At 40.0% G+C, this 13,271-nt stretch overlaps 1 protein-coding gene across 9 annotated transcripts in view; it reads left to right on the top strand.

The window, feature by feature from the left end:
• Nucleotides 1-13,271, top strand: part of MECOM (MDS1 and EVI1 complex locus) — a 562,536-nt gene that overhangs the window by 71,878 nt on the left and 477,387 nt on the right. Inside the window, exon 1 of one of the 9 annotated variants that reach the window (XM_047875124.1) lies at nucleotides 5,177-5,300. The exons of the other annotated variants lie outside the window; for them this stretch is intronic. The gene's annotated coding sequence lies outside the window, so the exon portion shown is untranslated. Of the gene's footprint in view, nucleotides 1-5,176; nucleotides 5,301-13,271 lie in introns of those variants that run through there. 9 annotated transcript variants of the gene reach the window in all.

The following is a 13,271-nucleotide window of genomic DNA, read 5'->3' as shown; positions in this document are numbered from 1 at the left end:
TGATTATCAGTTGATATTTATAGAGAAGCAACTTGGATCCTCAGGATAAGAGTCAATTTTGTCAATACCTGCAGATGGACTGGTGGAGGCAGCTGGGCCTGGGTCTCCTTCGCTAGACAGAAATCCATCTCTTCCTGTTTCCCCAAGGAGGAGGATGCGGCTGGAGAAGGACTGGTAGCAGCTCCCTTTCTGTCAGTGTTCCCTTAGGGCAGTGGCTCTCAAACTCTAGTTTGCGCTAGAATTCCCGGGAAGGCCTGCTAAACCAAGGAGTGCTGGGCTCCACCCCCAGAGTTTCTGATTCTGTAGGTTCAGCCAAATAATTTACATTTTAAACGAGTTCCCAGGTACTGCTGATACGGTTCCAGGGACAACAGTTTTAGAGAAGAGAAGTGGAAATTAGAAGGAAAAGAAGAAGGAGGGGAGAAAGAAAAGGGGGAGGAAGGGGAGGAGGGGAAGGAGAAAGAGAAGGAGAAAGGGAAGGAGAGGAGGGGAAAGGGGGAGGAAGAGGGGGAGGAGAAGGAGGCAGAAGAGAAGGAGGATGGTGGGGAGGAGAGGACAGAAGGCCACAGCTCTAGGTAGATGTAAAGAATTGGGACTAGGCCATCTCCAGAAAGCCACATATGATATTTTCCCCTTCAGTTTGAGCAAAGGGCCAGCTATTTTTTTAAAAAAAAAATTTTTTTTTTCAACGTTTATTTATTTTTGGGACAGAGAGAGACAGAGCATGAACGGGGGAGGGGCAGAGAGAGAGGGAGACACAGAATCGGAAACAGGCTCCAGGCTCTGAGCCATCAGCCCAGAGCCCGACGCGGGGCTCGAACTCACCAACAGCGAGATCGTGACCTGGCTGAAGTCGGACGCTTAACCGACTGCGCCACCCAGGCGCCCCTAGGGCCAGCTATTTTATTTTTTTGGGACAGAGAGAGACAGAGCATGAACAGGGGAGGGGCAGAGAGAGAGGGAGACACAGAATCGGAAACAGGCTCCAGGCTCCGAGCCATCAGCCCAGAGCCCGACGCGGGGCTCAAACTCACGGACCGCGAGATCGCGACCTGGCAAGTGTCGGACGCTTAACCGACTGCGCCACCCAGGCGCCCCATGGCCAGCTATTTTAAAGAGAACAGTGTTTATTTGGCAGAGGGTCTTGAGGTACTTAGGTGAGAAGTGCTTTTTTGAGTATAGAATTAATGAAGAAAATTGGATTCCTTGGTTAAACCTAATGACTTAATGATCAACTTCCAATTTCTCTTGCTGGCTCCCTGGGGATGAGAATTGCAAGTCTCTTAGTATCTGTCCAGCCTTTCCATTCTCAGCTTGGTATAGGACACAACCAATGGTTCTCAAATTGTGCTGTGCAGAGACTCAACTGGAGATCCTGGGGGAAATGCAGATTTGTGGGCCTAGCACAGAGAGTCAGAGTAGGTAGCTCTTTGGTGAGCTGAAGAATCTGAATTTTTAGTACTAACGCTGAAGGAGGTTTGCATGCTGGTAGTTGGCGGGCCATAGTGAACTATACCAATATGTAGACAATCTGCATTTTGCAGGGTATATTTGCCTGGAACCCCAAATGGTTGCTCTGTTGGGAAATTTTCTCCTTCAGCTTTCTTGTCCAGCTGCAATCTCTTTGTGCCCCAGTGGAAATCTTTATACTGTTTTCCTGTGGAATTTATGATAAAGTTTGATAGTTGCTTCTCAAACCTTATACCCTGTTTCTACCAAGTTAAATCTTGGAAAAATTAATTTCCCTAAGTCTCATTTCCCCATCGATAGAGTACAGGGTGAGGCTAGAACATTTCTGAGATGTTCCCCCCAGCTTTAACACTCTATGCTGGTCATTTGACAAACACTTAATGACTATAAATAAATAAACAAATATATATATATATATATATATATATATATATATACACACACACATATATATATATCTCCAATATTTTATACATACATATATATTGTAAGATTTTTATATAAACACATATACCATATTTCATACATATGTACACATACATATTCTATGGTATGTGTACATAAATACATATTATGTATATCTATCTATCTATCGTGCATATAATGAAGCATATGTATATATGTTTTGTGTATGTATATATAACGTGAGACAGAAAGGCTGGGTACAAAGATGAGCAATACTTCACCCCTGCCTTCCAAACAGGAGCCTTCATTTTCACTCCTAGGTAATTCTGATCCTGACATAATAAGGTATGATCGGTGCTCTACAGGAGTTAGCTCAGAAAGCTGTGCGAGTAAGGAGGGAAGGAATTAAATGGACGAGGTAATGTGGAGGTGCAGGGAAAAGATCCACATAATAGTGTTAGTCAACAGACCCCACAAATTCTATGCTTAGGAACATTATGAGATACTTGCATTTTAAAATTATAGTGAAATTTCCAAACAGTAGATTTCTAGAATTAGTGTACATGTAATTGTGGAAAACGTTGGCAGCTATCTGGTTAAAAGAACCTTGGTTGAGATGGAGGGTGTGCCAAGGAATTCTAAGACATGGGCTTTTAATCCAGCTGAATCGATCTGACTAGTACACATGAAGCAACTAGAGAAATTTAACTTCTTAATTCTGTGGGGCTAAGTGGTGAGAAATCTGGAATTTCAGGGCGGTCAGAAGCTAGTGTGCTTGCATGAAGCGACCTGGTAAAGATCAGACCCAGATAGGGCCTGGGGAAGGATTTAGGGGAACTAGAGAGGACAGGGAGAGGGTCACCTTAGAGGAAAGCAGAGAGCCTGGGAGGAGAGAATGGACATCACAGAGTGGGACAGGGCAGGCGGGAGGAAGGAGCGGATTTAGGGAAAAGTGCAAGGAAGATAGTGTTAGACACATAAGCTGCAGCCGACCGTTGGATAATGTGAAAGCCAGAGAGGAAGGCCTGGATCCGAGTCGACCTCACGGGTTGTTAGACTTGTGCACAGCCCAGTCCCGAAGGCCAGAGTTTTGCTGGTGAGCTCGCACGTTTCTGTGAACAGCAAACACCCTGGAATTTTTTTCATCCTGTGTTTTGTTTGGGTTTCTAGTGGAGTGTTTGGGAGTTATTTGGGTTTGTTTCTGGCTGGGTGACTCTGGAGTTTGCATTGTGAAGGATGAGGACTAAGAATGGTTGACCGGTAACTGCCAGTTGTTAGTAGAACAAAAGGGTGTGAGTCAAAGTTACTCGGCTTTCTGTTCTTCTGAAAGTGCAAACAGCCACATCACTTCAGTTGCTTGGTTTCTAGAAAGTGAAGGTGGAATGGGCAGAGGCTGGGGAAAAACAACACAATTGGTTTTACAAGAGTATTTGTTATGAAAAGTTATTCTCTATACTGTTGTTATGGGTCATCTGCTAGGACATTGAAAGTACTTGTTTTCAGTGGAATTTTCCTTTTAGGAAAGAATTTTATATTGTTGCTGGACAGCATGTTATTTGACCCATGGTTTTGAATCTTTGTGTTAAGGAACCTTACATATTATAACAGGTTCCTCTTTTATTTTATTTGTTTTTAGTATGAGATCACCTTCTCAAATCCACACATTGTTGTGTTGGTTCATTCAAGTGAAATAGGCGATTAGCACGGGTTAATGGCTATGTGTCATAATAGTGTGACGTAGCAGAAAGTGTGTAGGCTTTGGACTTGGCTAAATGAGGCCACTCATTCTTCCTTGTTTTATAAATAAGTGGATGTATAACATGGAACAGAAAACCCAAGGAGAAAGAAACCTTCAGTGGTGTTTGCTAAGCAGTGCTCCTGATTTTTTCTGCCCACTTTGTGCATCAGACTCTTGACCCTGCAATGCTTCTGGGCATTTGTCAGTCCACAGGCTGCAGAATACCTCCAGGAGGTTACTATTGGTTTCACGAAGCCAACATTTCCTTGAGTCAGAGAATGACTAAACCTACATCATATGCTGGAGTAAAGTAAGGTTTACTACGCGGTTAATTTAAGCATAATTACATGTAACAAAGCAAAACACGATGTACTAAGTGATTCTGTTATTCATTTCCAGACTCTCCCCACGCATAAGTGAGAGGGGCTGAGAGGATTGCCACAGTCCTGGGGGGGGTCCAGTGTTTTCTAGTTCTTAATGAAATAGCGTCCCATGTCATTCTTGTCTTTTGTCTTTCCGTATGAGGAAGTTGCTATCCTGGCAGTGGACCATTTTGTCAGCATAAAACTCCCCATGTGTGCTTAGGTATTTGCTCAATTTCACGTTGGTTAGGGAATCTCTATCAACCGTAAACCAGATCGTTTTCTCTAGGAAATTCTGCAAAAGTCCTGCTCCTGGTTGTGGTTTTCCTTGCTGTGTTCCGCATCATGCTGTGCTGTGGGGTGGCAGGGATGCATTCTCTTTGGCCCTCTTCCGTGGAAATAGTTACTTACAGATTAGTATCTTAGCTAAAAACGGATCCCTTGTTGGGCAGACACATAAGCACCTTTTTACCTCTGGTTTAAAGTTATGAACTATCCTTGTGGCTGCCGCAGCTCCATTATTTTAAGGTGCAGTCATTTCATCTCCACAGTCACGTGGCTGGGTGTGGCCTTTTGTAAGCTCGGTTTTTACTTACGACATAGGGGAATAACAAGAAGCGCCCTATTGATTTGTGAAGAGCCCGTGAAATAATGCACGTAAAAGTACCTAACACAATGCCTGACATCAGCAGATTGAAAAAATAATCCATCCCTCATCTCTACATGATAGGCCCGAATCTCAAAGGAAAAGACCCTTGCTAACTTATTCTGACTCCTCGTTTCTCACCTTCCTAACAAATCATTCTCTGAAAACCACCCAGGGAAGGACATTCTGCACTAGCCATCGCTCCGTGGGAGCAGATTTTGCTAGGGATGCTCAGTCAGTGGCAAGAATGCTATGATTCATCCTAATGGAGAGCAAATAACCCCAAATATTTGTTGTTGTTGCTGTTATTAAACTATTTTAGCTTTCTTATTCATCTCGGTATTTATTCCACTGCCTAAAACAGGCTTCCCAACCTTTCTACTTATTAAACCAATAGATTTTCTTCTAGAAATGTGACATGATAGAAAGATAAATGGGTAAAAACTGATGCTTACTTAGAGGATTTTTTTTTGCCTTTGTTTATATAAAAACAAGCCAAAAACAAACTCTACTTGAGTTTGTTCTTATTCTGTTGTTTATCTGCCTCTGGTCTAGGTATAGAATAAGATGGAAAATGTGGAGATGAACAATTCTGAGTTTAAAGACACTGAGAAGAGATAGTGGTGAATAAAAGAGAAGGTGAAGAGGAAATGCCCAGATTTTAAGCAACCAGGGGCTTGTAAGTAGGCTAAATTTGTGTCTTTGGTGCCAAAACTGTTGCAGCGATTTCAAGGGTAGTCATGGGAAACAGCCTTAGAAACCTTAATTTTTCTTCAGAGATTGTATGTTAATATGGATATGTTAAAAGTAGGTAGATAGATGGATGGATTACGCAAATAGACGGATAGATTTTTTGGGGGTGGGGTATGTGAATCTGAATTGCAGCATAGTGATGAAGGTGGGAGATAATTTGGTTTAACTAATGCAAGACAGGCGGGGGGTAAGCCCAGAGTTCACTACACCGGCTTGCTATTCAGCAATAAATCAGTGAAGGTTGGTAGTGGAGACAGTGGGGAATAGTGCCATATTACATGGCATAAGGTAGAATCATACAATGCTAGAGCTGAGGGACTGTTAGAAAATGTCTTTTTCCATCCATATCATTTTATGAATGAGGAAGCAGAGGCCCTGCAACGCGGATTTCCCAGGATCGGTAGTGACTGATAAAGTGGAGGGTAGAATCGAGGCCAGCATGGGAGCTTCTTGGTCTTTAGAGAAGTGTAGAGATGTGGGATGGACAAATTTGGCCTATTGCCAATCAGTGAGATTTTTCGGTCATTTCTTGTAGATAGGAGTAAGTGGTGCCATTCATCTTTCTAGCTCTCATGGAGCAAAGAAAGCCCTGTCTCAATGGGAAGCTGACAGTCTAGGGTAATATCCAGGGCTTTCTCCTCCATCTGCATTTAATATTGACCAAAAAGGAAAACAGTCAACTAGTTAATAATATGGAGTTTATTTTTTTCCCCCCAAACTTGGAGATTTGGGAGGAAGAACAAGGAGGGTCATTTGTATTGGCAACTTCAAATGCTACTGCACAGCTACTTGAGTAGGGTTTATTTTCTGAATTTTCACAGTTGAGAGCACAAGATATGGCATACCTAAAAATCTAGGCATAAAACACTTGTACTTACGCCACTTCCCCCAGTTGGGCATTGTGGTTCTTAAAGAAAGAGAAATGAACGCATGCATTTCATTTACATAAAAGATGCCCAAATTTACTTCTCTGTAGAACATATACTACACTTTTCTACTCTGAGGGTCCAGTGTTTTCAAATTAAAAGAAAAAAAAACCTATCATATACAAATATCAAAGAATACCTTCTTTGACTCAATCCTTGCTTGCCAATGTGCCCTTTTATGAGATAGGGTCATTTGTCATGTGGGAAAGCAGGATTAATTAACTGTGGAAAACGTACCTAATATGGAAACTGTGAGTTCTAAAATGTTTCCACATAAAATACAGGAAAAGAAGTATAGATGAGCCTAGAAATCAGTGCGACTTTTTTTTTTTTTCTACAGAGGGCTTAAAAAAAAAAAATCTCTCCGTCACACAAATCAAACAGCCTATTATACACACAGTCTTCCCATATGTCTGACACAGAAACAAGCAAGGAATGTACTTCATTTCCACATAAATTGTGTGGTTTTGAAATTCAGTTCTCTTCACCCCTGAACTCCGGTGAACATGTCACTTATGTGCCTAACGGGATGGCAGAACTTTTAATGGGAGGAATCATGCAAGGGGAGAGCCACATAATTTTGTAGCTCATGAAAGAATAAAAACAAAACAAAATAAAAATCTCCCACAAAATCTCTATGGAAAAATGAAAAACAAACAAACAAACAAACAAACAACAACATGCCAAAAGGAATTGCCGAAGAAAGGTATATAAGCCACTGCAGCCTTGGGGAAGTCATTATCTATGAGCAGTGAGTCACCCTATGTTTTTATGTTGCTATTTACTCTGCTGTTTGATGAAATGAGTGCTTATGTTGAAAACCACAATATTATACAGAAGATAGAGCAACTGCTTCAAAGATGAAAGATACTCAGCACATTTAGGTGTCCTTATGTAATTTTATTTTGCTGAATATATATAAAGATCCTTTTCGATTCGTGTATAACTTTTTTCCTGGTTTCTGCAACTACAATAAAACTGATAGAGAGCAACAGTTTGAATTGTGCCAATTAAATTAACAAATTAATTTGGAAATGCATGGGTCTTATATTTATCCCTGGCTACTTCTGGAACTGGACTTTAAGGCCAGTATTTAATTTTGGTGAAAGGGATTAATTTAAATGTGATATTTTTTCCTGGTAGGTGAATAATAGGACTCGGTAAGCAAATAGCGAAGTGAATTTTTCAAAGAGAAAGGACAAGGAGATGGAGCAGAAAGGCTTTGTTCCATGAAGCCGTAAGCTATGATGGTATGCAATGTAATTCTTTGCAACCAGATTGATAAAGTCTCCAAGTGGCATTAGAAGCTGTATCTGGGGGCACCTGGGTGGCTCAGTCAGCTGAGCATCTGACTTTGGCTCAGACTATGATCTCATGACTTGTGAGTTCAAGTCCCGCATCAGGCTCTGTGCTGTCAGTGCAGAGCCTGCTTGGGCTCTTCTGTCCCCCCTCTCTCTGCCCCTCCCCCCCCCCTTGCATTCTCTCCCTCAAAACTAAATAAATCTTTTAAAAACAAAAGATGTATCTGTTGTCCTTACATTTTCCTCCTCAATATTTTATGGGCTCTAGAGTTGGGCCTTTGTATGTTTCCAGCACAGGATATTAAAAAGTTAAAAATGAGATTCAACAAGCATTTGGATCTCTTCTCCTCTCTCTTTTTGTTCTGCAAGGTGTCAAATAACTGGTTTGACTGATTTTCCCAACCTCATTGCACTTGCTGATTGTTTGAATCGACCAATTCAACAGGTGATTGTGTGTGGATGTGTGTCCGTGTGTGGGTTTCCATGTTATAACAAGCCACAATCTCTCTGGCAGAATCCATGCTGCATTTAACAATGTCAAGAAAGTCTGTACTACTATTTTCCCAGTATGTACTGTTTTAGGTAAGAGAAGCGACTTTTCAGAAAGCTTTGGGCAATTCCAGGTTTTTTGGGGGTACACATTGCTGAATTAAAATACAGGATGGTCATTGCTCTGCTCTAGGAAATGTTGGACAGTGAAAGCATTGTTAAGTGCCTGACAAAAAATAAATGCTCAATAAATATGGGTCTCAGGCTGTGGACTGCCGATTCCACCTTTTATTCGTTGTGAAACTTTGGGCAATTAATTATCTAACCTCTTTTTGCCCCAGTTTCCATATGTGTAAAGGAGGGGATAATAGTTGCACTTATGTTACAAAGTTACTGGGAAAGTTAAATGAGATAATATGTAAAAGGCGCTTAGAACAAGAACTATCATATAGCGTTCAATAAATTTTACCACTGCCACTGCTCCAACTTCTTCTGCCACTCCTGCAGCAATGCCGATGACTGCTGGTGCTCAGTAAATGGGGAGCCGTTTTGAAAATCCAGGGTACAGAGTGTTGTCAGATCTTACTGCTTTAATAACTGAATAAACCGAGTAATTTCACTTAATGTATCTGGTCAGATTGAGCCTTGGTGTGCTGTAGACATAGAGATCTAGAAAACAGATAAACAAATAGAACTCAGCCTCCTGCCTGGTTGAGAGAAGAATCTAAATTGAAATGATATGTTCTTCAGGGATCTTACGAGGCAAATGCTTTTTTTTTTTTTTTTTTGAGATCTAGTGAAACACAAGATCTAGTGAAACAGTGAATTGACAAATGGTAAGTTAAAACTTTCTTGCAAATATGCTCTTCTTCAAGCCAGATTTTATTAGCCTGAGACTTAATAATATCAGTGTTCACCTACTCCTTAAGGAGGGTTGTGAAAATTAATGCCAGTAAAGAGTTTCCAGAGGTACAATAGCCATGCAAAATAGTATTGTTATTTACATTACATTGCAAATCTGCGCCCAAGGCTATAAATAAATTATGCTAACCAGATGGAAAACTAATTTTTGGCATTGGATGCTTAAAATATAAGGGCATGAGAACAATAAAAGGAGAAATTCAGATACACAGTATGGCTTACAATGTTAAAATTTTTAAGAATAAATAGTATATTTACAAAATTCTGTGGTTTTTCACAATGTCTTCCTCCTGGGGATCAAATATTCTCACTCCTATTTTACTGGCAGAGAAATGCACAGAGCACTGTAGCTTTGAGACTACTTACTGATTTAGATAAATATTTGGAAATTTTTGAAATGAAAATATAAAAAAGTAGGACTTGAAGTAATTATTCTGTGTGGGACTATTGGTTTTACGTAAACATTTTCTCTCTTCTGAAACACGATGGTGAAATTTGTTTGTTGTACATGTTCTTACATAGGAATATAACAGGGAGAGGGAGGACAAAAAAAGTTAGAATTAGTGTGGGTTTGCATACAAGGATACAGAACCACCTGAGAATGTTCTTAACATTTTTTTTTCTCTTTGGGTGAATTAAAAAAAAAAAAACAACAACTGGTATTCCTAAACTGCACTCAACAAAGATATTGAATATCAGCGATTCATTTAACTAAGTACTGACCATATATCAGAAACTATTCTAGGTGTTGTGGATTTATTAGTGAACAAAGCAGATAAAACTTCCTGTTCTCATGAGATCTCACTCTCAGAAAGGGTTGGGTAGGGATGATATTCAAAATAGTTAACCTCTGGAGCCTAGGCACCAAACCAGACAGGACACTGGCAGGTGCAACTTTACCGTGACTGTAGGTCTGATAGTAACACCTGGCTCTCAGCCCTGGTGTTAGGGACTCTGAGTAGGGGGTCGGGGGCTAGGGAGGGGAAACTAAAATGAATATATATGTCTCTTGCCTTCAAGAAGCTTATGGTTTGATAAAGGAAATGAACCATGTACACACATAAGTAAAATACAAAATAGAACTTCAACAAGCTTTTTTTTAATGGAATTATTTTCTGTGGGGTTTTGGAGAAATTAAATGCTAGACTTATATTCCATCATCATCTGCTTCCATCCTTAAGTCTTCAATTCAACACTATTCCATTACCTACTCCATTCCCATGCATTAAACTTCAGGGGTAATGACATCAATCTCTGCGATAATAGAATCATACATTTGGTAATGATTCAGTATTTGGCCTCCAGGCAGGTAAAGACACAAACTGTAGAAGACAGATGGTCATTGCTCCCATTTTTAAAAAGATTTCTAAGTCTTCTAACCCATAACCTCTATTGGCCATCTATTCCAATATTTAATAACATTCTTGTATTTATTACTGTCAAGAAGATTTAAAAAATTTTTGGTCCATTTTCCCATTTCCTCTTATTCGATAATCCATGGAAATGAGGATAACCAGTCAGCATCACTGTAAGATCCTTTCACACTTGGTTCTTTATCCCTTTCTGGGGGTAAAAGCTAGAATTGCTTTTGTCTTTTCCTCTTAGGATCTATTTTTCATTCTGTTAGTGCTTCTTACTGTTCATTTCAGTTCATTTTCATTCTTTAAAATGTAAATACAATGTGGGGCTGTGTGGAGTACTTCACATGGTTCTTAGCATTACTGACTTTAAGAGAAAGAGTGACTTCTCACTTGCTAATGTTTTGCCAGTTGTTAAATCCCACTTCCTTTAGAAATGGACAGCAGCTTACCAGTAGTATCTGCAAATTCAACAGGAAGTGTGCTCAAGTCCCTAAACTTCTTTTTGAGCTGTCTCAGGTTTCCCTAAACTTCCTTTCATTTTCTTCAATCTGACTCTATTAAACTTCATCTTTTGTTCTCAGAAACCAACTCCTCAATTTTTTTGTAGTCTATGCTAAAGTTCATTGTTGTCTTTCAATGTTAGCTTTGCTTTCTAGAATAAGAATATCTTCTGCATCTTTATTCTAGCAACCAATAACAAAATGTGCTTATGGGCTCAGGATCCTCATTAATATTATATTAAAAATGTTAAACGATATTAAAGTGAATATAATTTAACTTACTGACCTGCTAAGCATGAATCCATAGAGTAAATGCATATATATCTAGAATAATTTGGTTTGGGGTGACCAGAATTTGGCCAATTCTAATGACCGGAAAGTAACCATAATTGGTCAATTTTTTAAGAATTAGTCTACAATAAAATATTTGTCAAAAAATTTGATTTTTAAAGTATTTGCTAATATTGAATATTATCAAGTGACAACTATGGGCCTTAGTTCTCAGTTTGTGCATCTTTAGAAGGAATAAATACAGGAGATAGGGCTGATATGTACTGATCTAAGATGTGTGGAGATCTGAAATATGATGGTCGATTTGAAAAAGAGAGAGAGAGAGGGAGAGCATATGTGTCAGTTGTCAGTTGTTTGGATTTCAGGTTTTGGGGAGTAGAACATACAAGTGCAATGAGGTTAGTTTGTGGAATTATGTGTGTGTTCTATTCCTGCATGTTCAGCAGTAGGATTGTTTTCGATTGCTTTATGGAGAAACAGAAGGTTAGAAATAGTTTCTTGAAGGGCAGACACAAGAAAGAGTATTTCTACTCCTACTTCATTCATTCATTCATTTATTCATTCTATCTTTCATTCATTCAGGGCACTCATGGAATGCGAGCTACTTTGCTGGTACTTTATAAGACATAATCTTTTAATCTTCCACTTTGTGATTAAAGAAACTGAGGCTCAATGAGATTAATAAAATTTCCCAAGGTTGCAGAGCAACCAGAGCTGGTTCATTTCCAAGCTTGTGTGTATGCTTTTCTCTGTGCCAAACAACGTTTCTTTTATTCATTTGTTCTCTCGCTGCACGTGCGTGTATCTGTAAATCATTTGTATTTCTTTTTATTTAAGTTTAGGGACATGTGATATTTAATTTTGTCATATACACCAGGTGAGCAAAATGACACCCCAAATAGATGTGCTGAAACTGACAAATCGTAAAGAAAATCCCAAGTGTTTAAATCACGAATGACAAGCCACACAGGAGGAAGGCTCTAGAAGGAACTTGTGCAATGGGCCTCCTCGTGGCTGCTGCCTCTGCTACAGCTGATCGAATGGTGACGGGGTTTCACTGAAAGCTTCTCCACGATGGAGGGAATTTTGAGCTACAGGAGAAAGGATAACCATCGGGGACTTAGGCCGGGTGACACAGAGTCCCCCGAGGGTGTGAAGCCCAGAATGTTGTCTGGTGGATGCTTAGCACTCTGTAAAGATAAGTGGCGTACAGTTTTATAGGATAAACTGAACTAGAAATGGCAGCTTTTTCTTTCAGGCTTCTGTCTTTCAAAGCTTCCTTCCGTTCCCCATTTCCCTGTGACCCTCACTCTGCGTTCATATTTCTATTCTCTCCCTTTCACTGTTTTTTCCTGCTCTTTCTCCTCTTTACATTTTTGAACGTAAATTCATGTTGCCTTCTTTTCTGTCTTGATCTTGTTTTGTCTCTTCTTTTTTCTCCCCCTTCCCTGGTTGCCCCTCCCCCTTTCTTCCATTTCTTCTCTGCTTACTCCCAGTTGATATTCCCTGCAAAGAGCTGTCTGGGTCCCTTGACCTCACAAGAAGCTCTCTGACGAAACGCTTAAGAAAAACAAGGTATTATGTATTATCCTACACATTCTGCAATCGCCCTAGCAATTTAGTAACTACAGTCCAATTTAAACCAGGCCTCAAGGCAACAAAAATTGCACCAAATGCCAACTAATTTACCAAACTTAGAGAAGGAATATTTGGGAGTCTCTTGCCTTCAAGCCATCTGATTCGTATTATTGACTCATTTAGAAAACAGAAAGTGAACAGAGACAAGTTTTTAAGGAGTTTGGTTTCATGCAAATGACTTGCAATTGCAGCCCATTATTTTTATACCACGACTTCATTAGTCATATCCCTGTCAGACCTGTGACCAGTGTCAAATGTTTTCAAAAAGCACACCAGGACAAGCATGGAACTCATCAGCCCATGTCAAAGGTCGCTCTCATTAAGGAGTCAAAATGAAAACTTTCAGTGTCCCTAACACATCACATAGCTCTCCCTGGTGCTCCCGCCCCCCACTCCTGAAACCCAGGGCCGGCTAAGCACCTCCAGCTCCCCAGACATTCAAATAAGATCAAGATGACAGGGCAAGAAAA

This window comes from Prionailurus viverrinus, chromosome C2 (assembly GCF_022837055.1).
Source record: "Prionailurus viverrinus isolate Anna chromosome C2, UM_Priviv_1.0, whole genome shotgun sequence".
NCBI classification, from domain to species: Eukaryota; Metazoa; Chordata; class Mammalia; order Carnivora; family Felidae; genus Prionailurus; species Prionailurus viverrinus.
Note: the sequence above shows the minus strand (reverse complement) of the source record. Positions and strands in the feature narration are given on the sequence as shown.